The sequence below is a fragment of the Panthera uncia genome, assembly GCF_023721935.1.
Source record: "Panthera uncia isolate 11264 chromosome D3 unlocalized genomic scaffold, Puncia_PCG_1.0 HiC_scaffold_9, whole genome shotgun sequence".
In the NCBI taxonomy this organism is placed as follows: Eukaryota; Metazoa; Chordata; class Mammalia; order Carnivora; family Felidae; genus Panthera; species Panthera uncia.
The window spans coordinates 3,122,481-3,145,986 of record NW_026057587.1 but is presented as its reverse complement, the minus strand read 5'-3'; the positions used below and the strand labels follow the sequence as shown (position 1 = coordinate 3,145,986).

General features: G+C 52.8%; 1 protein-coding gene across 1 annotated transcript in view; it reads right to left on the bottom strand.

Annotated features, from left to right (window-relative positions):
- RAN (RAN, member RAS oncogene family) overlaps window positions 1-22,084 on the bottom strand; it is a 595,260-nt gene extending 573,176 nt beyond the window's left edge. The window contains exon 1 of the mRNA XM_049620694.1: window positions 22,078-22,084. The gene's annotated coding sequence lies outside the window, so the exon portion shown is untranslated. The remainder of the gene's footprint in view (window positions 1-22,077) is intronic.
- Window positions 22,085-23,506: the final 1,422 nt, after the last annotated feature.

Below are 23,506 nucleotides of genomic sequence, written 5' to 3'. Positions count from 1 at the left end.
AGGGCAGCGGAAGGCTCAGTCCAGGGGCCACATCCCGACAAGACTGGTCACCAACGTGGACCCTTGGGGTGTCCTTCTCTGCTGGCTGAAGCTTTTCGCCATCCAGCTCCTTCATAGTTTTATAACAGGGTCATAGGGCACAGCTCTGTTCTCGCTGAGGTTAACCCAGATCAGGTTCTTTAGTTTCCACCTGAAGACCAGGGTCGCTCGGGGCTTGGAAACAAGTAGCCCCATGTGTCTCCAGGAGCGTCTGTGGCCCCGCGGACGAGGGAGTGAGTGTTGGGGTGACAGTACCGGCCATGCCGGTGGCCTGGATTCCTAGCACGCCCTGGGATGTGACCGTGCTGACGGTCCAGCGCATTCTCTGGTTTCTGTCTTGAATCTGGCTTTCGTCTGGGTCGTTGGGGTCTCTCCTCTGAGTTTCGGGTTAACTTAGTCTCCAATCTGTAGATGCGTGTTTCTTTTTGCCCCCCTTCTTTCCAAAATCGGGCGATTCACAGCCATCGTTTCTTGGAATTCTCTCCTTCCTGCTCGACCCCTTGACTCCTCTCCTCTGGGACCCAGGGACACAGACGTGACGTCTCTTGTCACAGTCTCAACGTGGCTCCTTCTGCCTTTTGGTCCACATTTCTCTGTGTCTAGGCTGGGCAGACACAGGCTGCTGTTCTCTTTCACAGCGAGCGGGGTCCCTTCTGCTCTTGAGAACGATTCCCCGACCTTATTTCGGTTCTGTCATTGTTCAGGGCCAACATTCCTGTTTGTTTCTTCTCTGTGTCTTCTGCTTCTTGGCCGAGACTTTCTGGTCGCCATCTGTTTAAATTGTGTTTGTAATTGAAGCATTTTTACACATACCACTTTAAAATCCTGGTCAGCTAGGGGCGCCTGGGTGGCTCAGCCGGTTAATGGACTTCGGCTCAGGTCGTGATCTCACGGTTTACGGGTTCGAGCCCCGCGTCGGGCTCTGTGTTGACAGCTCGGAGCCTGGAGCCTGCTTCAGATTCTGTGTCTCCCCGTCTCTTGGCCCCTCCCCTGCTCATGCTCTGTCTCTCTCTGTCCCTCAATAATAAATAAATGTTTTAAAAAATTTTTTAAAAATAAGAAATAAAATGAAATAAAATCCTGGTCAGCTAATGTGTCACATCGCTGTTGGCATCTGTCGATGTTTTCTCTCGCTCAGGTTGGGGTTTTCCTGGTTGTGTCTATGCTGACGGACTTTGTCTTGGAATCCTGTCACTTGAGGCATTTCGCACGAGACTCTGGCTCCTCTGATATCAGGGAGAGGGGCTGCTCACTCCTGCTGAGACTCTGGAACCTCCGCTGACACCCGACGCCTCGGAGGGGACGTCTGCCGGGTTCCCGCTCCCCATCTGGCCTCCGCTGATGTCCAGGCTCCCGGACTCCACTCCAGCAGGGGCCCGGGGGACACCTCACTGCCACCAGTGAGGCTGGACGTCAAGGCTCCCCACTCAGCCTTTGTTGGGGGGGCACGTTTTCCATCAGAGAGTCTGTCCCTTTCCTGTTCCCGTAGCTAAAGAGAGCAGCCTTTCTGGTCGCCGGCCCCTTCAGTACCCAATCTGCAAGCTGACCATTCTGCTGAACCCCGGGTCTTTTTTTTTTAACGTTGATTTGTTTATTTTGAGAGACAGAGAGAGAGAGCACACGCAGGGGAGGGGCAGAGAGAGAGAATCCCAAGCAGGCTCTGAGCCGTCAGCACAGAGCCCGACGCGGGGCTCGCACTTGAGTTCCCTGTGAGGTCTGCCTTCTTCTCTTGACCCTTTGGAGTCTCCTGGTGTCTGTTCGTATGTGATGTCCGTGGCGGTCAGCGGTGCTCAGCGGGAGGAATAGGACACAGCACGTCCACCCAACTTCCCAGAAGTGGACGTTTGGAATTCTCACGCTCAGGATGCCCCAGGTGGGTGTGAGCAGTGCTCAGGCGTCTCCCGGGCCCCAACCCCGCGTACAGATGACGATGCTATGCATTCTTCCCTCCTGCCTCATGACCCATTTCGTGCAATTCAGAAAACGTCGGTGCATGCTCTACCCTTGCCTTAGGGGACTTTAAACCCTTAGATGACTTTCCCAAACCTTCACTATAAATCTCTCATTCCAAATGACCTGCCTTGGGAGGCCACTCTAATTCCTGCTTTTTTTTAAAAATTTTTTTTGCCCTCCTGGTGTGGCGTTTGGAATTAGAACTCCACCAAATGGCCCGGAATGGGGGCCCTCTGCCTCGCCCAGATCACAGGCGAGCTGCCACCAGTCACCCCGGCAGTGGCTGCAGGGGTTTGAAAGGCTGCAAACTTTAGAAACAGCTGCCGTGGTGTTTCTGGCGTCTGTAAATGTGGCGGAAGGCCTCCGGCTACGGGACTTGTTGGAAGCCTTTCCATCTCACAAGGTCTATTTTAAAAGCCAAAGGTGTTCCTTTGCTGCACGCTTCTGTTTGCTTCTTTAAGCAACGTCTGAAACTGACAGCATCTGGGCAGGAAGGAGACATGAGCCGTGTCCCCAGAGCTGGACTAAACCCAGGGAACCCTGCAGGATAAAGTACTTCCCATTCTTTTTGTTTTGTTTTTAATATTTATTTATTTTTGAGAGAGAAAGACAGTGTGAGCAAGGAAGGGGCAGAGAGAGGAGGAGACACGGAATCTGAAGCTGGCTCTAGGCTCCGATCGGTCAGCACAGAGCCCAACGCGGGGCTTGAACTCACGAACTGCGAGATCATGACCTGAGCCGAAGTCGGACGTTTAACTGATGGAGCCACCAGGCGCCCCCTGTACTTGTCACTCGTGTCTGGGTTTTCTCGTGAAGGTTGCATGGATCGGGGCCCCAGGAGGAAACAGAGCCCATGAGACAGCCACTGAGTGGACCCAGGTGGACAGGATCCAAAGAAACCCGCGAGGGTGTGGGACGACGGTGCAGGGCTCTGGGACAGCTGACGCTGGGGACCGTTACCATCTGGGGACCCGGCGGGCACGGCAGGAAGTGCCGCGGAACCTGGAGAGGGTGGCTCTGGACAGGGCCACCTGCCGGGGCGGTGGCCTTCGGTGGAGGACCCAGGTGACCCCTGGTGACCCCTGGTGGCCGTGGGCATAGACACCCAGTCTGACCACCGCTGGCCACACCTCACAGGGAGACAGAGGCCGCGGAACGCTTCCAGTCGGAGAGGGAACTCACATCCATTGCTGCGGAAGGCACACGACGTGAGGCAGGAAACCAAAATCGCTAAAACACTTATTTTTATGGATTTTGTGGAAACGAGAAAATGACTAAAATCACAGAAAGATGGATTTTAAATCTCGAATGTGGCAATTATCCAATAGAGGCACAAGTAACCACCAAACACCTCATTTGCAGAAAGTCCCCCTGGTTCCTCTGACTCCTGTCTTCGCCCGCTGAGTCCCTAAGCCCCACCTTTGCTGACCCAGAATCGTCGCTCGGAGGCGTGAGGGTCCCCTAGGAAGACCGCGTTCACATTCGCCCGAATCCCCAGCGGCCGTTCTTCGGGATGGGGCCAGGCTGGCCCCTCTCCTCACCTGCACTACACCTGCTGTGCCCCGGGACGACTTCATCCCTGGCTAGCTTTCCCCCACCCCCTGCTCCATTCTTGCTGTCCTCGCTCTTGTCCCCGGACCGTTCATCCTCCGCGGCAGCCCGGCCGAGGCAGTTACAACGTAGCTCAGACCAGGGCATCCTCCTGGCGGCGTCTCGCCTCGTGCAGAACACAAGCCAAGGCCTCAGGATGGCGCACGGGACCTGCGCGTGGCCCGTGGCCCCTGCTGACCTCGGCTGTGACTCTTGCTCGCTCCGCCCCAGGCAGAGCCTTCCCGTTTGCTCAGAGCTGCTCAGCCGAGGGCCCCCTCTCTCCCGACCAAAGGGACGTGTTCCAACGTCTGGAGATGTTTGGGCACAGGGAGAAAGAAAGAGATGCTACCGGGCCTCATGGACGGGAGGCAGGGATGCCACCGTCACAGCATGCCTAGGACAGCCCCCCACAGTGCCGCCGGTCTGAGCAGGCTTGTGACCATCCCAAGACCCCCCTGCCTGAGACCTTGGTACAGCGTCTCCTGCACCAGCCTGGCGTCTTTCCTTGCGCGTCGTCTCTCAGTGAGACTTCCCTGGCTGTCTTTGCACTGTCCCCCCTCTGCTGTAGTTTCTGCAAAGCACCCATCACCTCCTCACGCACCAGGACACCTTGTCATCGGCGCCATTTCTGTCGCACAAGAAGATGGGCTCCGTGGACGGTGATTTCTGTGCACCGTCATCTCCCTTGGTGTAGACACTCAATAAATATCTCTTGGGTGGACACAATACATTTCTACACGGGGTCCTTTGGCACCTCTGTGCCCACTTTTTATTTCTAGAATAAAACCTGAGATTCACTTTTGTCTGAAAAGACCGGTTAAGTGTTGCCCAGAACCAAACAAAGAGACAATGTACTTCATCCACGAGTTTGGCCTGGATCCATGGAGCAAACAGGACAACGGACGCTCTTTTCATTTTTCTTAGATTTTTTTTCAAATGTTTATTTATTTTTGAGAGAGAGAGAGAGACAGAGTGTGAGCAGGGGAGGGGCAGAGAGAGAGGGAGACGCAGAATCCGAAGCAGGCTCCAGGCTCCGAGCTGTCAGCACAGAGCCCGACGCGGGGCTCGAACTCACGGACCGCGAGATCACGACCTGAGCCAAAGTCGGACGCTTAACCAGCTGAGCCATCCAGGCATCCCACGTATAAAAAACACACATCAGCAATGCTGCTTTATTTCACTACTGGGGTGCTCTCTTTTCTTCCAATTTCTAGAGACATGCACACAGGAATACATCCCAAAGATATTGGGATTCCATTTATATCTAGCTCATCCGTTATTGGCATAATCTATATTTCACAAAGTAATTTATTGTTCCTCTGAAGGAAGTTCAATATTTGAAATCAGTTATCACACAATGAATAAAATAAAAGTTTGAAGCCAATGTAACCTTTCCATTACCCGCAGCCCAGCCAAGGCAATGAAGAAGCGTCTTCCGGATGGAAGCTGAACTTGCAGTAACTGAATGGATCTCATTCCGAGCTTCCCTTACCGAGACATGGCCTTAATGTTCAATTTCCTAGCGTGTGGATGTGGATCCCAGCCTGAGTCCCTGCAAGTTGGAGCAGCGTGGGCTCGTTTCCAAGGGAAGCTTGGAACGTGAGCATCTCTTTCGGACGAGGAGATGACAGGAAGGGGATCCACTCCTTCGATGGTGGGTAGAAATCACGGGGAAAACTGATGGGCGCTGGCCTTGTTATCAGGGACGTTCTCAGCCCTGCTGCCCCTGCTGCCACGCTCTCTGTGTGGGACGTGGCCCTCGCTGGCTCAGCCTATGCTGGGTCTCAAGGACTGCTGGGATCAGGACGTTTAAATAAGTAGATAAAATCATTCCATTTGTTCGTTCACTCATTCGTTCGCCACATACTCACTGACCCGGCCACAGCCTCATCGAACGTGTGGCCGGGGCAGAGAGGCAGAGGCTTAACCACCAATCCCAAAATAAATGGGTATTCGCAAGGCTGTTTTTCAAAAACATCGTGAGCTGTGAGATCTATCGGATTGCAGCCAACATTTTAATTTTTTTTAAGGTTATTTATTTATTTTAGGGTGAGAGAGAGCTCAAGTGGGGAAAGGGCAGAGAGAGAGAGAGAGAGAGAGAGAGAAAGAGGGAGAGAATCCCAGTGGGCTCCACACTGTCAGCACAGAGCCCCACCCGGGGCTGGAACTCACGAACTCAAGGTCATGACCTGAGATGAAGTCAGACTTAGCCAACTGAGCCACCCAGGCACCCACAACCAACATTTTAGAAATAAACGAAATAGAGTAGAACAGAATAAGATACAAAACACCAGCATATCGTTGACAATACAGGTAACAGACACAAACTTGTACAGGTCAGCACAGGCTAGGTTACGCTGTGAATCAACAGTCTCCGAATCTCAGCAGCTTAAAACGACGTTCACGTCAGGGTCACGCTGCACACGTGTCCACAGCTCAGCCACGAGTGTGGCTTTTATTTTTATGTCCACAGCTCAGCCATGAGTGTGCTATTCTGACTTTTATTTTTATTATTTCTGGCTTTCTTGAAATAAAATTGACGTAATATCGTACAAATTTAAGGTGTACATCATATCGATTTGATACTTACATATTGCAAAATGATTACCACCATGGCATTAGCTAACAGCTGCATCATATCACACGATTACCGTTTCCTTTTTGTGATGAGAACATTTAAGATCTCCTCTCTTGGCAACTTTCAAGTATATGACAGAGTATTATCAGAGAGCAGCCACCATCTAGAAAGCTGTGGGTCACTGAGCCCACGGACGGACAGGGCTGGGAGGTCTCCCGCTGGCCCCTGTGCTTGGTCATGACTGAGCACACCTGGATCACCTGAACGCGGGGAGGCCAGGAGGGCCCCTGCTGCCACATGCCTAATGGGCAAGCCGACAGAATCAAGACGGGGTGGTCACTCTAAACTACGTTTCTTTTGTGGTGTTTACAAACGTAGTGACTGTTACTCCGGACTAATTTAATTTTAGTGCTTAATTCCAGCGAAGCAATGAGAAGCCGTCTTTGGCCAAGATCCCTGCCCGTCCTGTCTTGCCACGTGGGCAGATCCTGCCCACGGGACCGACCCTTCTGCGTCAAATTATTCTGCACGGACGGCCCTCGGCAATTCTGTGGACGCCACCCAAAATGTCTCCGTTACGGCCTTGCTAAGACGAAATGTGCCGGGTGATGTGCGAGTGGCTGGCCCTCGATGGGAGCCCAGCTCTGAGTCGCTTCTTCCTTGTCGGCGGTGTTGTGTGAGGTCACGTGTGTGCTTGCCCTCTTAGTGTTTATTTATTTTTGAGAGACAGAGCGTGAGCAGGGGAGGGGTGGAGGGAGAGGGAGACACAGAATCCGAAGCAGGTTCCAGACTCCTAGCTGTCAACGCAGAGCCTGAGGTGGGGCTTGAACCCATGAACCATGAGATCATGACCTGAGCCGAAGTCGGACGCTCAACTGACTGAGCCACCCAGGAGTCCCGGTGTGCCTGTCCTCGAGTGACGTATGACCTTCTGTCCCCTGAAGAAGCCACCTTATTCTCCCTACATACCTGGGTCTGTTTGAGATTGACCTTGTGATCCATTGTCCTATCGTAACCCAACCCCCCCAACTCGGCAGTTCTCAGTGTTGCTGGGAGAGGATCCGTTATCTAAGCCCCTGACCAGGGCATGCGTAACCCACAACGCAGGATTCCACAACGAATTTCGAGTTGTCCGAAGACACACAGGATGACAGGCATTTCATCTGGTAACAGGGTCTGGAGCTGGAGAAAAAAGTGGAAGATTCTCTGCACTTGTAACCTGACTGATTTCTGAGTCGAGACACTGACACGTAGCTCTGCTCACCGAATGTCTCCCCGAAATGCCAACCTGCCCACTCAGCCATTTAATCAACTGGAGGGCTTACAAGGGAGAGATATTTTCACTGTGCGATATGATTATTTTGTGTAGAATCAGAGGGCGTGACTCCAATGTCCTCATTCTCCCCTCAGCGTCCGGAGACAGAGGAAGCTGCGTGGAAAGTGCCGAAGTAGAAGCCTGACAGAGGCCTGCCTTTCGGTGACTCCACGAAAACATAGGAGGAGAGTGGAGGCTTTCCGTCAGCAGCCTGGTGCCCGGGCCTCCCGTGCGAGTCCACAGCTGGAGAGCCGACATGAGGCCAACAGGTGAAGGAAGCCACACGCACCCGGCAGGCTTTCCTGGAGGACAGTGATAGGGCCTTTGGTTTAAAGTCAGTGGGGAGCGGGGGGGGGGGCGCCTGGGTGGCTCAGTCGGTTGAGCGTCCGACTTCGGCTCAGGTCATGATCTCATGGTTCATGAGTTCGAGCCCCGCATTGGGCTCTGTGCTGACAGCTCAGAGCCTGGAGCCTGCTTTGGATTCTGTCTCCCTCTCTCTCTGTTCTGTGCCTCCCCTACTCACGCTCTCTCTCTGTCTCTGTGTCAAAAATAAATAAACATTAAAAAAAAAATTAAAGCCAGTGGGTCGGGGGCGCCTGGGTGGCTCAGTCGGTTGAGCTCTGACTCTTGATTTCAGCTCGGGTCATGATTTCATGAACCGTGACATCAAGCCCCCCACCCCCCAACCCCTGTTGGACTCTGTGCTGAGAGCCTGGAGGCTGCTTAGGATTCTCTGTCTCCCTCTGTCTCTCTCTCTCTCTGCCCCTCCCCTGCTCGCTCTGTCTCCCAAAATAAATAAGTAAACTTAAAAAAATAATAAAGTCAGCGGGGACGTCTTTGGCACTGGTTACAATTCTGCTCTTCAACACTAGATAGAACAAGAGGTGTGTTTTTCTGCTCTGCACCTGCTTGGAGTGAAGTTTCATTACTTTGCACCGGAGATCAGCGATCCAAAAACAACAAATGTCTTTGAACCATTTTCTCGTTTACATGTTTTCTTGTGTCTTCGTGTCTGCCCCGCTGTCTTCTCAGCTGCCGGCTCTCCTCACCCCCCGAGCCCGTTTCTGGCCTTTCCTCCCACGGCAGACAGGTGCTCAAGCGGTCCCATCATCACCCTTCCTGAGAGTCACCCCCGGTGTGGCCCCTTCCCCGAGTGCGGCTGGGGTCCGTGCGTGTTTATGGCTTACGGTCCTGTAGCGGCCAGGTCGCTGGGATCCATTGTTGGTTCGATGAAGGCAAGCGGCCACATTAGAGCACAGGGCACAGGGCAGGCGGCAGCCTAAGAAAGTTCTGCCAGTGGCCAGCAAGCGTGTGGAAACTGACTCTTCCCCAGCCAAGCCCTCAGATGAGACATCATCCCGATGACACATGGACCACCCGCTCTCGGGGACTCGGCACGGCCCTGCCACGTCCTCCCTCAGAAACAGAGACAGTAAAAGCGTGCTGTTTTCTTACAAAGCGATTTGCCCCTTTTAAAAGAGGAGACTCCGCAGGGCCTGCATATGTTGGGGGACCGTGTATCACGCGTGGCATTTGTCCGCCACCGCGAGCCTGCCATCTCCCTCGGTGCTCCCCTCACCCATCGGAGTGCTGTGTTCCCGTCCTGAAGTGTCAAAACAATGATCAGATACTGATACAGGCTCATTTTGTCAGGGATTAATATGTAGCCTCCTTCCTGCCGACACTGCATTTCTCATGAATAATTTGTTTCAAACGAAACCGCCGGATAATTTGTAGGCCACCTTCACTTTAAAGAGTGTTTCAAGCAGCTGCTGTCGTCTGTGAAATAAGTTTGGTTTTTATAAATGAACTGTATTATAAATCAATGAACCCGACTCTTAAGTACACCGGGATAATTTATGGATGTTATGTAAGGTAGCACAGTCTTCCCTCAAGCTTATGATTAAATATGATTCTACCTGTAAGTGGAAAGCCCATCCTTCAGACGATACCGTGCACGCACTATCTGGTGTCATTTGGGGGCTGTCCCTTTTGCATCCTTGAAGGCAGCAGTAACGATCACAAATTGATGTTTTTCCTGCACAGATATCGTCCATTGGCCACCTTCTACCTGGGGGGATTGAGGGGGTGTCACAGGAGGCATCCCTCAGCTTCTTCCCTTGAATAGACGTCCGAGTTACAGGAAGCATGACAAAATGCGTCCCCTGCAGAGAAGAGATCATTTCAGATCAGAGCAGAAGCTTTTGAACCAGGCATTTCCCTTCGGCCCCTCTGGGTTCCTCTCCACTGCTCTGTGCCTCAGGGACTGGATTTTGTGAATGGCACCGCGCGACAGTTCCATTATCCTGTGGGGAGATCTGGCCAATGGGGCACACTGGCGGGAGACAGGGTGGGGGAGAGGGGTCGGTGTGCCTCCCACTCACCCTTTCCCTGCTGGGTCCCCACGGTGGGCTGCAGCCTCTGGGCACGGCTGGCCCCGGCCACCACACGCCAGCCCCGGCAGCTGCCTGGACACGTGCACGTCGTGTGGGATGATCTTTCTGTGTCATACGCATCGTTTTCTTCTCTCTCTCCCTCAAGCAGAGGATGCCCTACATTCAGTGTCTCTGGACACGATGGAGAAAGGAGAAGAAATCTCTTGGGAATCCTTGGCTTTTCTCCCAATCGAATACCCCAGGGTGCAGGGGGCATCGGGAAAAGAGACTCTCTAATTCAGAAGCAGGAGGGGTCCTGCAGGGGCTTCTCCACAGGCCAGCGGGCAGTCTGGGCGTCCTGGTGCTGGTGCCGAGGCGTCCTGAACCGGAAGGGCAGTGCAGGGTCCGCCTCGGAAGAAGAGGCTGGGGAGGACCCCTGCAAAGACAGTCATGCGCCAAGGACGGAGCCGGAGGGAGACGCTCACCAGTCAGCAGTCATCTGGGCCCTGTGTCTCCCTGGGCACCTCCCCCAAGGAACCTCATCAGCGCGAGGGATCCCCCGGGATCAGGGTAGTCGGCTCGTACTGAGCGCTCGCTGTGTGCCAGAGGTCACGTGCCTTGCAGTGCTAAGCAGCTCACCCTTCCCAGACATCCGAGGACTTTACAGGCGGGGAGACTGAGGTACAGAAGGGTCAAGGACCTCCGCCAAGGTCACGTACCTCGTAAATGGCAGAACCAGGACTCAAGCCCAACACGTCTAGCTGCCTCCACCATCATGTGTATAGACCAAACTGGATACACCTGGTAGAACCTCCAGAAAGCTGCCAGCTTCCAGGAGTGTCTGCCGTCAGGGCTGAGCTGGTGATGCCCGGGGACGCTCCCTCCAATCCTCGCCGAGAGCTGCCCACGTCATTCCTGTCCTGGGCTCCCGGGTCCGCAGAGAGGGAGGTTAAGAGGTAAGGTTTGTTGGGGCGTCTGGGTGGCTCAGTCGGTTAAGCGTCCAACTTCAGCTCGGGTCACGATCTCATGGTCCGCGAGTTCGAGCCCCGCGTCGGGCTCTGGGCTGACGGCTCAGAGCCTGGAGCCGATTTCAGATTCTGTGTCTCCCTCTCTCTCTGCCCCTCCCCCGTTCATGCTCTGTCTCTCTCTGTCTCAAAAATAAATAAACGTTAAAAAAAATGTTTTAAAGAGGTAAGATTTGCTAGTGTTTTGGAAAGCTGTCAAATCCAAGTCTGGAAGGGGGGCTGAGAAGTCATTCCGTCCAGCCCCCCGCCTTTAGATAAGCGTTGACCATCCTCTCCTCCCCCACAGATGGCCAGGAAGCCAGCGTGAACCCCGCCCCCAGGACCTCATCCCAAAATGTAGTTCCTCCGAATCTTTCTCAATGAGTCTGTCGCCACTCGCCGAGCTTGAGGGCCCTTTCGGTAACGTAAACTCCCACGCCAGCCCATCTCCATCATGACAACCCGCGTTTTTCTTCCGAGATTCTTCTGAAATTATCTGGGGTGTGCCTTATCTGGATGACTGCCACTTCTTCCGTCTAGGGTGGAAGCTACTTGAGAGCAGGTGCCATATCCGTCCCGATCCCTGCTCCACTCCCGACGCCCACGGCAGCACCAGGCAGATGGCGGGAGACAAGTAAAAGTGTGTCCAATGACTGAGTCGTCCTTGTGGCTGAGAGTCACCCGATGAATCACGGACACGCAGGCTCCCCAAGTTGGGAAGGAGTTTAAACTTCTCCCAGTCCAATTTTCTGCCCAACCCATGAATCCAAAGCTCCATCTATTACAGAATCATGTCCAAGAATGTTTTTCTGACTTTAATTTAAGGCTCTTTTTTTAAAGAAATACTGTTCTTTTGTTGGCAAAGAGGCAGCTGCTGTCCCATTACACACATAAAGCGAAGCTTCTTAATGACATCTCGTTTGGAATCCAAGTGTTTATCATTTGGTAACAACTCACAAAGACTGTCAATTTCACAAATAACTGTTGGTAAGAGTGAATGGCTGAAACCCTGCACATAGCCGGTCATTTGATTTTAAAAGTCAGCTTTTGTTAATGAAATGCTGTGCTTTGCTCAAACTGTCTTCACGCCTTGCAAGCGCCATCAACTGCCTGCGAAACGCAGACCCGGCGCTCGTGGATCACGTTTCGGGTTCTCAAGCTGCCACTTGAGAGAACGGTAACAAAACGGTAAAGGATCGTCGGTGTCCGGTGTTGATGAGCGTGTTGGAGGTAGGTGTCGTCTCGCTGTGCGGGTAGGACCATCCGATGGGATTTTAAAAGCAGACACAAATTCCACGCCTCCGATACCCCACTGGGGAAACGCTCCCCTCCACACACAAGGACGTCTATTTCAGCACAGTTAATGGGGGAAAGTTAGAAAGAACTTGTCCAAATGTCCGTGAGTAGGGAAGTGTGGTTTCAGAGGTGGACCGACAAGCAACGATGTGCGAATAGCTCACTGATGTTCTGTCGGATGAAAAAGCTGCCTGAGTTCATCTACGGTTCTGTCGACTTTTTTCCGCAAGTTCTGTGCTCCAACACATGCGTGTGAATTCAGAGAAAGAAGTCCACGGAGATACGACGCAAACAGGGACCGGTGGTTATTTCTGGGGAAGAGAGAAGGAGGGTCTGCGCTCGAGGGAGAAGTTGTTGAGAACTTCAGCGTTACCCCTGAATTTCAGCATCTTACAAGGAGAATATATACATACATATTCCTGGCACAATTAAAATGTAATTAACATGCTACTGTTATAAATCAGAAAACCAGTTGTAAGCGTGAGGTCGGGGGAGATAATGGTGATGTCAGCCTAAGACGTGATATTCCTATTCTGGCTTTCCACGTAAGATGAAGGCTTCTTCCCCAACACAAGAGACGGCTGGGGGCTTTCTGGAAAGCGTTCAGCCACGGCCAGCTGCTATCGCTTCTCGCTCAGTGCTCTGGACTGCCCACACTCAGCATCCCTGTGGGAACAGCCCGAGACAAACAGGAACCTGAGAAGTATGGGGGGGAGGGGTGTGGAAGGAGAGAAAGAGGAGAAGACTCTGCCTGGCTTGTCCCGTGCCTAGGCGGGGGAAGGGGGTACCTCGGTTGCCGCCAACCTTGCCCCAGTTCTGGGAACAACCAGTTCCACGGGACCTGCCACGTTCCCCAGGGGATGGCCGTGCCTCCACATCGCCTTCCCTCCGTGTCCCCGAGGTCGGTTAGTCCACGCTGGCCAGAAAGCCCCCTTGCAGATACCGTCCCAGGAAGTTTGGAGCTGGGATCCGGCGAGGGAGCCGGGTCCCCGATCCCAGTGGGACCTTTATCCACCCAAACTGGTTGCTGCTGGCAGCCACGTTTCCCACTCGATGGAGAATCCAGGTCCCCGGGGCAGAGGGAATGAAGTGATGTGCAGAGTAGAGGGATGAGAGACGGAAAGAGAGTCCAAGTGGTTTTTAACCTCCTTCTCAGGACGTTCACACCCTTCCTGCTGTTAAACGCCCCCCACGCCCCACCCCCTTGAGTTCCCCTGAGCCAGTGCGCCCCCCCTGCAGAGAGGAGTCCTTACTAATTCAAGGACAGACGCCCCAGGCAGGCCTACGCCAAGACAGCAGACCCGGACAGGGCATCAATCACAAGGGACTCCCTTCCCGAAACCCACTCCTGTCTCTGGAACCTGTCTGAGCCGAGGCAAAACGGTCCCCGGGGCCTCCGATAATCCCTGCGTTTTTGGCAAGAAAGGATGTCAGAGAAGCCAGCTAACAACTTCCACATTCGAGGCTGCCACGCCCTCACCGAGAGCTAGCATTGCTTCGTGCTTATGGAATAGATTTTGGATTAGGTCTGTCTGCTATCCTAGTGACAGAATGTTCTAGAAGGGCCCTCGCCCTCGCAGGATACTGGGACCTGCACTTGCTTCAGGACTCACGGCACCGCTTCCTGGAAGGAATCCCTCTGCCAAGTTGGGTTTCTCTGCTTTGATAAAAATCGGGTCATCCAGGAGGACTTGGCCGTGGGCACGTGATTTCTCACGGTCAGGCTCCAAAGACATACGTGAGCATACTTGTGACTTTCCAGAATGTTCTGGAGGCCCCACGCTCCTGTTTGCTGCTTCACAGGGTAATTTCTCAGCAGAGCAGTCTGGTACATGTGGACACGGAGGGAGGGTGGGAGGGGGCATTATCCTCAGGCAGGTTTCCCCAAGCCAGAAAGGTGCCCGATGTCACCCCTGTTCTACTACGCCGAAGTATTTCTAGTGATCCGGTACTCTTTTCACCTGAGATGACAGAACTGTCCCCTAAACAGGACTGAACAGATGCTCGTACCCTTGACTTCCTAGCCCCCGCTTTCCACGGTGCAGGGTTTGAATGAACTGTGCAGACTCTGGCTCCGATGTTGGCCCAGCAGCTCACTGCCCTGGGAGAGTCTCTTCACCTTCCTGGGCCTCAATTTCCTCATGTGTAATGTGGAGATGAGACTCCCCTGAGTTAGAAACACATTAACTGCTAGTAATTCATGTCAGTGGGGAGTTTTTTTTCTCACAGACAGCTAGTCCTAAGGCATCCGTTCACGGCCCGCTCGTGTCTCAGGACTGTACGGTTAGGATTGCCCTAGTCTTTCCCTCATAGTCACAGGACGGCTGCTGCAGCTCTTGCCATCGCATCAGTCTTCAAGGCAGGAACAATTGGGGATGGCGACAGCCATGTGGTTCTTCTTCCCTCTCTCCCAGATTTCTATTGGCCGGTACTGTGTGCAGGCCTCCCTTTGCTGCAGGGAAGGGTATTTGGTTTTCCAGCCTTGTTTGATTGTTGTTGTTGTTGTTTTTTCAAAGTTTTATTTATTTGTTTTGAGAGAGAGCGAGCGCGAGCGGGAGGGAGCACGGAGACAGGGAGAGACAGAGAGAACCCCAAGCAGGCTCCATGCTGCCAGCACAGAGCCCGACATGGGGCGTGATTCCACGAAGCTGTGAGATCATGACCTGACCTTAACCGACTGGGCCACCCAGGCGCCCCTCCAGCCTTATTTGAAAGCAGCAGACAGACAGGGAGGCTGGAAATTGATTTGGGGTTAACTACACGGCATCACACGGGTTAAATACTTGATAAATGTGAAGTGCCCAGCCGCACAATGATTACGGATGACCCTCCTGCGCATTGGTCCAGCAGAGACATCGGTCCACACCGGATGTGATAGAGTCTCTGCGGTTTTGATGGGGTCCGTGTCCCCATATTGTGCCAGTTGCTCGCTTGATGAAATCTTGACCCACTTCTCAATGTCTCAGGTAGCCCGTGTCCAGACGTCACGACTTTTGGTGGGAGGGCAGGAGCTCTCTTTTTGTCCCTTTACAATGAATGCAGTTTACCATTTATTTTTCCGTTATGAAGTCACAGGAAATACAGTGATTGCTTCGTGGATGTCGTAAAGCCTTCATCACCAGCCTCATGGGAATATATTTTTGCCACAATTGAGAAGCTGTAAGTTTTTAATTTTTAAAAATTTTAAAAAGTGATTTATGTATTTTGAGAGAGAGCCAGAGAGAGCATATGAAGCAGAGAGGGAGAGAGGGGATCCCAAGCAGGTTCCACGCTGTCAGCGCGGAGCCCGACGCGGGGCCCAAACTCCCCAACCGTGAGATCATGACCTGAGCCGAGATCAAGAGCCAGGAACCTAACCAACTGAGCCACCCAGGTGCCCTGGAAAGTGTTTTTAGATAAACAAATCTGGAAAACACAGACAAACTCAGAGGAAAATACGTACAAGTCGTTGGCAATCCTGTAACCGTTGAAATAAGAAAACGAACCCCCGTGAACGTGGCTGTACGTGGAATGGGTTGCTTCGGGCGGTGTCTCCGTGTTAATTAAGGTACGTAACGCTGGCTGGTGTCGCGGATAAACTACGGTCGTCCGTGTCTGAGCACAGGGAGTCTGTCTGTCCTCCACGCCACAAGCCAGCGGGACCGGCGGATCCCGTCCCTTCCTCCTCTTGGCTCACTACTGTCCCCGGGATGGCCTCGTCCAGCTGGGATCCGTCCCCGGCTGATCTCACTGATCTCACTGTGTGCCTGTTATTCCAGAAAGGACCACGAAGCCAGCGCTGGCCGGGGCCGCCACGGGGGGCATCCTCGTGCGGCTCAGAGGCCGCCCCGGCTCCCACGGGGGCGCTGCGTCTGTACCGGGGCCGGGCACACGTGTTTCTCACGGCAAACGGCCAACACCACTTTTGGCATCATGGCTGCCGTGTGGCTTCCGAATAGAGAGGTCCTGTGAGTCACCCCAGGTCCTCTTAATAGATCCCTTTTCTGCTGAAGTCAGCCAGACTTGGTTTCTGTCGGTTATGCCTCCAGAGCCTGAAGGACACGCTCCGGGTGGATGTCGGTGCTCTCGCGGCACGGAAGACAAAGGGCAACTATGGGAAACATGGGGACGTCCGTTAGCGTGATTATGGTAACAACTCCACGGCGTGTGCCAGAACGCGGTTGTGTACAACTGGAACACACACAGCTGGCACGTGTCCCTCATACCTCAGCAAAGCTGGAAAGGACACAGTTGCCCACTAAACACACTGACCAAGCTGCCTGGCACATAGTCGACGATCAATATTGGTTGCCTCGAATGAATGATAAACTCCTAAGTGCCTCCCGAGTCCTAGAGATTGAGCCGGACATTCATGCATCAGACACAGAGCTCTGACGACCCAAGTGCCAGCAGGGACCGTGAGGCCCAGGAGGACATCGTGCCCAGGACACCATGTCCCTCTGTTTGCGAGGGGTGAGCTGGCAGCTGGGCTCCGTTGGAACAGGACTCAGGGCAGAACACAAAAGCCGCGTTTTCCATCGGCGGCTGGGAGTGCCTGGAGGGGGCTGTCTGTCCCCACTCCCGCAGCTATTTCCGCGGGCTGTTCTCTGGGGTTCCCTATAAACAGGGGCGCTGCCCAGGGCCTGGCTTGAACGTCATTGTTCCAAGTTGGTAAGTAACGAGCATGTGCCACGGAGCGTCAAGAATGCCGTTGGCACGTACTTGCACAGACACGTGCCGTTCGGCTGGGTTGAATCTGCTCCCATCTGGCCTAAATATAGAGACATCGATTTTTTTTCTCCAGATGGTGCCTCGGCTTTCAGCTGATTGCTCTCTTTTATACTAATAAACGCGGAAGCCATCCTGCTGAATGACAGAACCCTGGAATGGGAGCATCTGGAGAAACTCAAGCTGTCCCGTTAGCGGGCACGTAGGCTCCCCACCCAAGAGTTCAGCCAATCTCCGCGGGTAACAGGTGCTCCGGCCGCTGAACGGCGACAGGGCCAGGCTTCACGCGCAGGGTGCTGAGATGGTGACTCGGGGCCGTGGGCCTCCCTTCATCCTCCGCACCAGGGAAGCAGTGAGCCTCAGGGACACAAAGGGAGTCACTGGATGGGCTCGGTGACGAGGGCTACTTAGCTTTGGGGAGCCCTGAGGCTTTCCCGGCAGTGCTTGGGGACACTGGTCCTCTGCCTTCCAGGAAAGAGGATGGGCGGGCAGGGCAGCAGCCCTCAGCCAAGGGAGCCAAGCAAGGTGGCCCAGGGAGCGGGAGCAGGGCAGGGCACAGCGGGTCATGACGGGGAACTGAACTCATCGTCATACGGCCAAGGCAGAAGACACCGACGTGCGCCCACCTCACCCCTTCCTCCCTTCTGGCAGAAAGGGGATGGGTAACAGAGAATGAAGAGGGGCCTCGCTGAGCCATGTGTCACTTGGTTCCTGATCAGACTGTGGCCCACGCTCCTGACTGTGCGGGAGGAGGCTGAGTGACACGGCCCTGGAGAGTCCCGGCTCAGAGGGCCCGCCCTGAGCCCCCATCCCGACGCTTCCTAGTTGTGGGACCCCCTCTGGGCTCCAATTTCCCTACCTTCTCATGGGAAGAGCCTGGGGGGGGGGGGCTCTCAGTCCGTGAAGCATCCCACTTTGGCTCAGGTCATGATCTCATGGTTCGTGAGATTGAACCCTGTGTCAGGCTCGGTGCTGACAGCTCAGAGCCTGCTTGGGATTCTCTCTCTCTCTCTCTCTCTCTCTCTGCCCCTCCCCTGCTCATGCTCTGTGTCTCTCTGCCTCAGAAATAAATAAACATTAAAACAAGTGTTAGCAACTGAAAAACACAACCAACGGAAGGTAAAACTGAACATTTACTGATGAGACCCTTCCCCTAACATTGTAGAAATTCTGACCACATCCATCTGTCTTTTACGTACTGATGTGCAAGCACCCTTTAGCCATTCAAGACGTGATCTTCTGGCTTCTGCAAACATGGCGCCTACGTTTCGGTTGCCTCTTTGGCGTCCGTGCGCGTGTAAGTGCGTCCCAAGGCCTGGGCATTCCAGGGGAGTCGGGTTTCATCCAATCTTTCCGATCGATATTTGTTTCTTTTGCGACTCCTCTCTTTGGGGCGTTGTTCACAAAGTTCACTCCTATCAAACATTTATATATTATATTTTAACTACATTGAGCCGCAAACTCTTAGTCCGTTCATTTCTACTCCTGAGACGTGAGCGGCAGCCGCAGGAAGAATCCCAGCAGTGTCCTGGCAGAGGTCGCGCTCCATTAAAAGTTTAACGGCTTTTTCATTTGTACGAGTCGTGACGGCGGGTCCCAGGGGATGGTTTCTAAATGGATGAGCCAGAAATAAACAATGTGGTCGAAACGTGACTGTCCGCTGCGGAACGGTGGTGTCGGGGGCCTATTTAACAGCCCCAGTGAGACCCCCCCCCCCAGGGCTGGAAAGGAAATGCCTGCGGGACAGTTCCGCTGAGACCGCTGCAGCAAAGTCACTTGGCCAACATTTTGCTCCAAAGCTCTGCCTTAATTCTCTCTGAGAGCTACTCCCTGAACCTCACCTAACGTGCAGAATCGTGTGGGATTCAATTAATATCTACAGTCTCTCCTGTCAGTTTTTGGATTTGGCTAAGGCCCTTGCTCTGGGTTAGAAATACCACGGGTGAAAGTAAGAGACAATCCTGTTATCAAGGCTGAGTAATGGCCCCCGTGGCGTCCAAGCCCCCATCCCCGAACTGGTGAATGTTACCCACGTGGCAAAAGGGATTTTTGCACAGACGATTAAATTAGGCTATCCCGGACTATCTGGAGGCCTGAGATGCAATCACGAACGATTTCCTCGTTACAAAGAGGCAGACGGATCGCAGACGACCGTGGAAGACGAGGTCACAGAAGCCAGAGGCACCTGATGGGCTCTCCCCTGGGACCCCCAGAAGGGACCGGCTCTGCTGGGTTGGCACCTGCTGATGCCCAGTGAAATGTATTTCAAACTTCTGGCCGCCACGATGGCGGGAGTGCATTTGTGATGTTTTCAGCCCCCAAGTTTGTTGTAACCCGTCACAACAGCCACAGTAAGGTAATACGCCCGCCTGGTACATTTTGTAGGATTTATGTCAGACCCTTCACCAAAAATCCACTCTAAAATTGACCAATTTTGAACACACCGAGACTGAAACATTAAGAGCCCCTTTCCGGATCTACTCTAGGTAAACCTGTTAAATAGAAACAATGTCCCATCTTTTGGGAAAGACAAGATGGGGTTTTGGTTTTTGTTTTTTGTTTTTTGTTTTTTGTTTTTTTTTTTTGTACCTCTCTCTCAAACTGCCTTTCTCGGGCTAGAAGAGAACTCTGTCTGATACCTTCTGTCTTACTCAAGTGTTGAGGAAATAATGTGTTAAGTAATCTGTTACAGTGTTTGCATTTTAATAAAAGTCTGAGGACGAGACAACTCCTTACACAAAGGGGAACTTTTGGGGTGGAATTGTAAGCCTCGGCTGGGGGATATTCGGGACTCAGAGGTCTGCCCAGATGTCCTCAGACAACGCAGTGGTGGTGGTGGCAATTGCCTGGGAAGCCTAAGAAGAACCCCCTCCTTGGTGGGTTGTTGCTCTAAGGTCCTGGGGGGGGGGGTTACAGGGTGGCATCTGATAGGAGAGTTGCAGAAGGAGAGAAAGCCAGGCATGTGGGGGGAGAGCTCCAGGGAGGGCACAGGATTCAGGGTATCCAGCACGGATGGTCATAAAGATGATGCCCAGTCACGCAGGGTCGCATAGACCACTCTAAGGAATCTGGATTTCATGGCACACAAGACGGAGGCATTTTGAGTACAGGAAGTGGATCCAGCCTCTCCTGAGAACAGACCCACACACCCGCACACCAGGATGCCCAGATATGTGCCTGAACATTGTTTCTGGGCGTGTCGGTGGCCGAGACAGATAAATCACGGGGCGTAGATCGCTCCTGGGAAGATCTGAACAGCTCACCAGCCTGGTCAGCGGGATTGGTCTAAGAAAACCAGGCGTGTTTGGGTCACGCCAGCAGATGGACACCTGGGAGCAAACAAAGAGCCCTTTCCTGGCCGATCTGGGCCCCCGTGCAAACGTGAGCAAACGCTGCTCAGAGGGCCGTTTCTTCCCACCCGGTGTGATTTCCTGTGTTTGAGACTCCGGCTCATTGTTTTAATCACAGTCTCCAAATATCAAAAATGGGTTAGTCTATGAGAGACCTTAATTAACCACTCCACATAGTCACTAGGAAGGAGACTAGAACCCATTCATATTACCCACTTAACCCACCAACCTAGTACGTGCTCAATAACTATTTGTGGGATCTGTTCGCAGAAGCAAAGGGGTCTCCGTTCATTATCAAGCGGTATGTTTTCCGTCCTTGGACTTGGCAAAATTAAAATCGCCACCTGCCTTTGATTTCAGTGTGATTATCGAAAGCCAGAGCTGCGAGAGATTTTCAAGATAACTTTGTATGAGAGCCAGTGATATTTGAGGGAGTGCTTTTCTTCATCACTCAGAACTTCTACGGTAATCCAATCTTTCTTTGCTTTCCTTCTTGAAAACAACAACAACAACAACAACAACATTTCAGACACTGGTCATAATTATCCAACACCAGAGTCCACGATGAAGAGTAAAATATTCACTTATATCAGGGTCTGTCACACGTCCTGATGCTTGGTTGGAGGCTCGCACGCTTGCCTGTGTGTCGACTTGAGGTTCAAGCGGATTTCGTCCGCCTTTCCGCCGACCACTCCCGGGTGTTGGGAGGGATTCTGGTCGGCTCGGGCTCCGAGGACAGGAGGAGAGCGATTTGGCGGGTGACGTCTGTCGTGGGGGAAGGACCAGGAAATAGCATCACAGGGCTCACAGATCTGACGCCCGTGGACGCCCTGGGGCCGTTGCGCGTGGTCAGCTCAGTGCGCTTGCTTTCCCCGCAGGTATGTAAACGCGGGCGGCCAGAAGCCTTTCTCCTTCTCGGCTCAAAATGCACCCCCGATAAAGTCAAAGCACGGAGAGCCCCCACCTGCACAGGTGAGCTCCTACACCCATGACACCATTCGGGGCAAGAAGCTCTTTACTTAATTAACTTTTCTACAATCTCAGTGGAGACATAATGTCACTCTTCTAAGCCGACACCAGAGATTTCCTGTAAGAATGAATGCAGCAGTTCGAGAATCCACACGGAACAGGTCCAAAGGGCTGGCTTCTCTCTGTTTAAGGCAGAGAAAAAGGGAGATGATAGGGAAGCAGAAACAGAAACTCTTACATAAATCCTGGGGGTTCCGCTCTCTCCTGTGGAATCTCCATCCCTGTTACCTCAATTCATTCCCGAGTGTTTAAATCACCATCGTGGGATGTGGTCGTCACGTACGAAGAAACAAAGCAGCTTAGGGCAACGCAGGACAGGACGGGAGGGGAGGTAACAGGGGGCATGTGCCACAGGACACAGGTATCAGGGTGAGCAGGGTTTTCCGAAATTTCCTGGCAGCCGAGACCTGTGTGTGCGCGCGCCTCCGTGTTTTGGGTTGTGGCAAATCTACTTCCGACTGCCGTCGAGAAAGCGTCATGGCCTGTACTGCAGGAGAGGACACGTCCCCGTCCTCGCTGCCCCGGCCCGGCCCCAACAGCCCCGCCACCAGCAGCTCTGCTGGGGAGGGAGGGCGACACGGCCTCGGGCGGGACGCAGGTGCACGTCACGCCAACACTCCTCGAGCTCTGACCCCAGGCCCTCCCTTCAGAATTCGAGTTCAAAGAAGGCTCCGTCCACCCACCCTCGGAGGCAGGAAGGACCAAAGAGGGACACGCAGCATATTTTAGACAGCCACCCACGTGGGGAGCGCGTGAGGCGCAATCAGGCCTGAAGAGGCACACGCTGCAGTTCTCGATTCTGCTGAGCCAGACGGAAGGCGGCTTCTGGGAGGGCGCGGACCGTCCAGAAGCGTTCAGCTGTGCTCATGTTTCTGCCTGTGCGCCTTTGCGAGAGGAACTCCTTTTCCTCACCTGGAGGGTGTCTTCTTTTTCTCCCTCCCTCCCTCCCTCCTTCCTTCTTTTCTTTTTTCTTTTCTTTTCTTTTCTTTTCTTTCCTTTCCTTTCTTTTCCTTTCTTTTCCTTTCCTTTTCTTTCTTTCTTTCCTTCTTTCTTTTGTCCATTCATTGGTTCTTTTGTCCCTCCTCCCTCCCTCCCTTTCTTTCTTCTCTCTCTTTTTTCTTCCTCCCTCCCTCCCTCCTTCTTCCTTCCTTCCTTCCTTTCTCTTTTCTTTATTTCTTTCTCTCTCTCTCTTTCTTTCCTTCTTTCTTTTGTCTTTTCATTGGTTCTTTCTTTTGTCCTTCCTCCCTCCCTCCCTTTCTTTCTTCTCTCTCTTTTTCCTTCCTCCTTCCCTCCCTCCTTCTTCCTTCCTACCTTCTTTCTTTCTTTCTTTCTTTCATCCTTTCTTTCTTCTTTCCCCTTCCTTCCTTCCTTCCTTCTTTCTGAGGACGCCTATCTTCAAGACACCCTTTCTGCTCCTGACTTTTGTGGACAATTTCGCACATGTGTGACTGAAAACATCCATTTCAAGCAGGATTCCCACCTGTAGACTTTGTGGACCTCAAAGAAAGGCAAGCCGCTCTTCGCACGCTTACTTCACTCAACTATAATTTAACACCAACTCTCGAGCATAATGGGATGTTACAGCCAATATTTATTTTTTTCCTTTCATTAGATAAATAGTATTAAATTGGGATCCTTGAGTAAATTGTACCAACGGTATCATATTTGAATGTATTTGGAGCTCAAGACTCACTCAGGCAAATTTTTATCATATGCAAATCACCATCATTATGCAAATAAGAGCATCCTCATTGCCAAGCAAGTGTGAAATGGATGTTTGTTTTATGGTGATGAATTATCTCTCCCAGTTGCAGTCTGCCGAGAGCGGCTGGGAAATCTGCGTGGGGTTCCTGTCTGCATTTCAGACGTTTCTGTTGGTTCCGACATAAACCTAGTGCCAACGTGGGCGATGCGGGGTCTGTCTTTTGTTTCCAGATCTGGAATTTGAGCTTCTTTGTTGAGAGTTACTGGGGTCTCTACTGTAACTTGGGGTTTATGTGTAACAGCCTTGAAAAGGTGTAGCTCTTTGCAGCTAAACTGGGGAGTTCCCAGCTTCGAAACCTTCCATGCCCCTCCCGAGAGCCCCCCAAGGAAGAAAACACTTCAGAGGAGGGGCCAGTTAGCTGTACTGTGGTCCGGGGGGGACAAACTGGATAATATTAATCATTAATAATTAACCACTAACGACTAGTGCGTCTGGAGTGGACACTGAGCTCTGAGCATTAAACTACGGCTTTTCGTTTAACCCCCGTGCAATCCTTAGGGGAAGA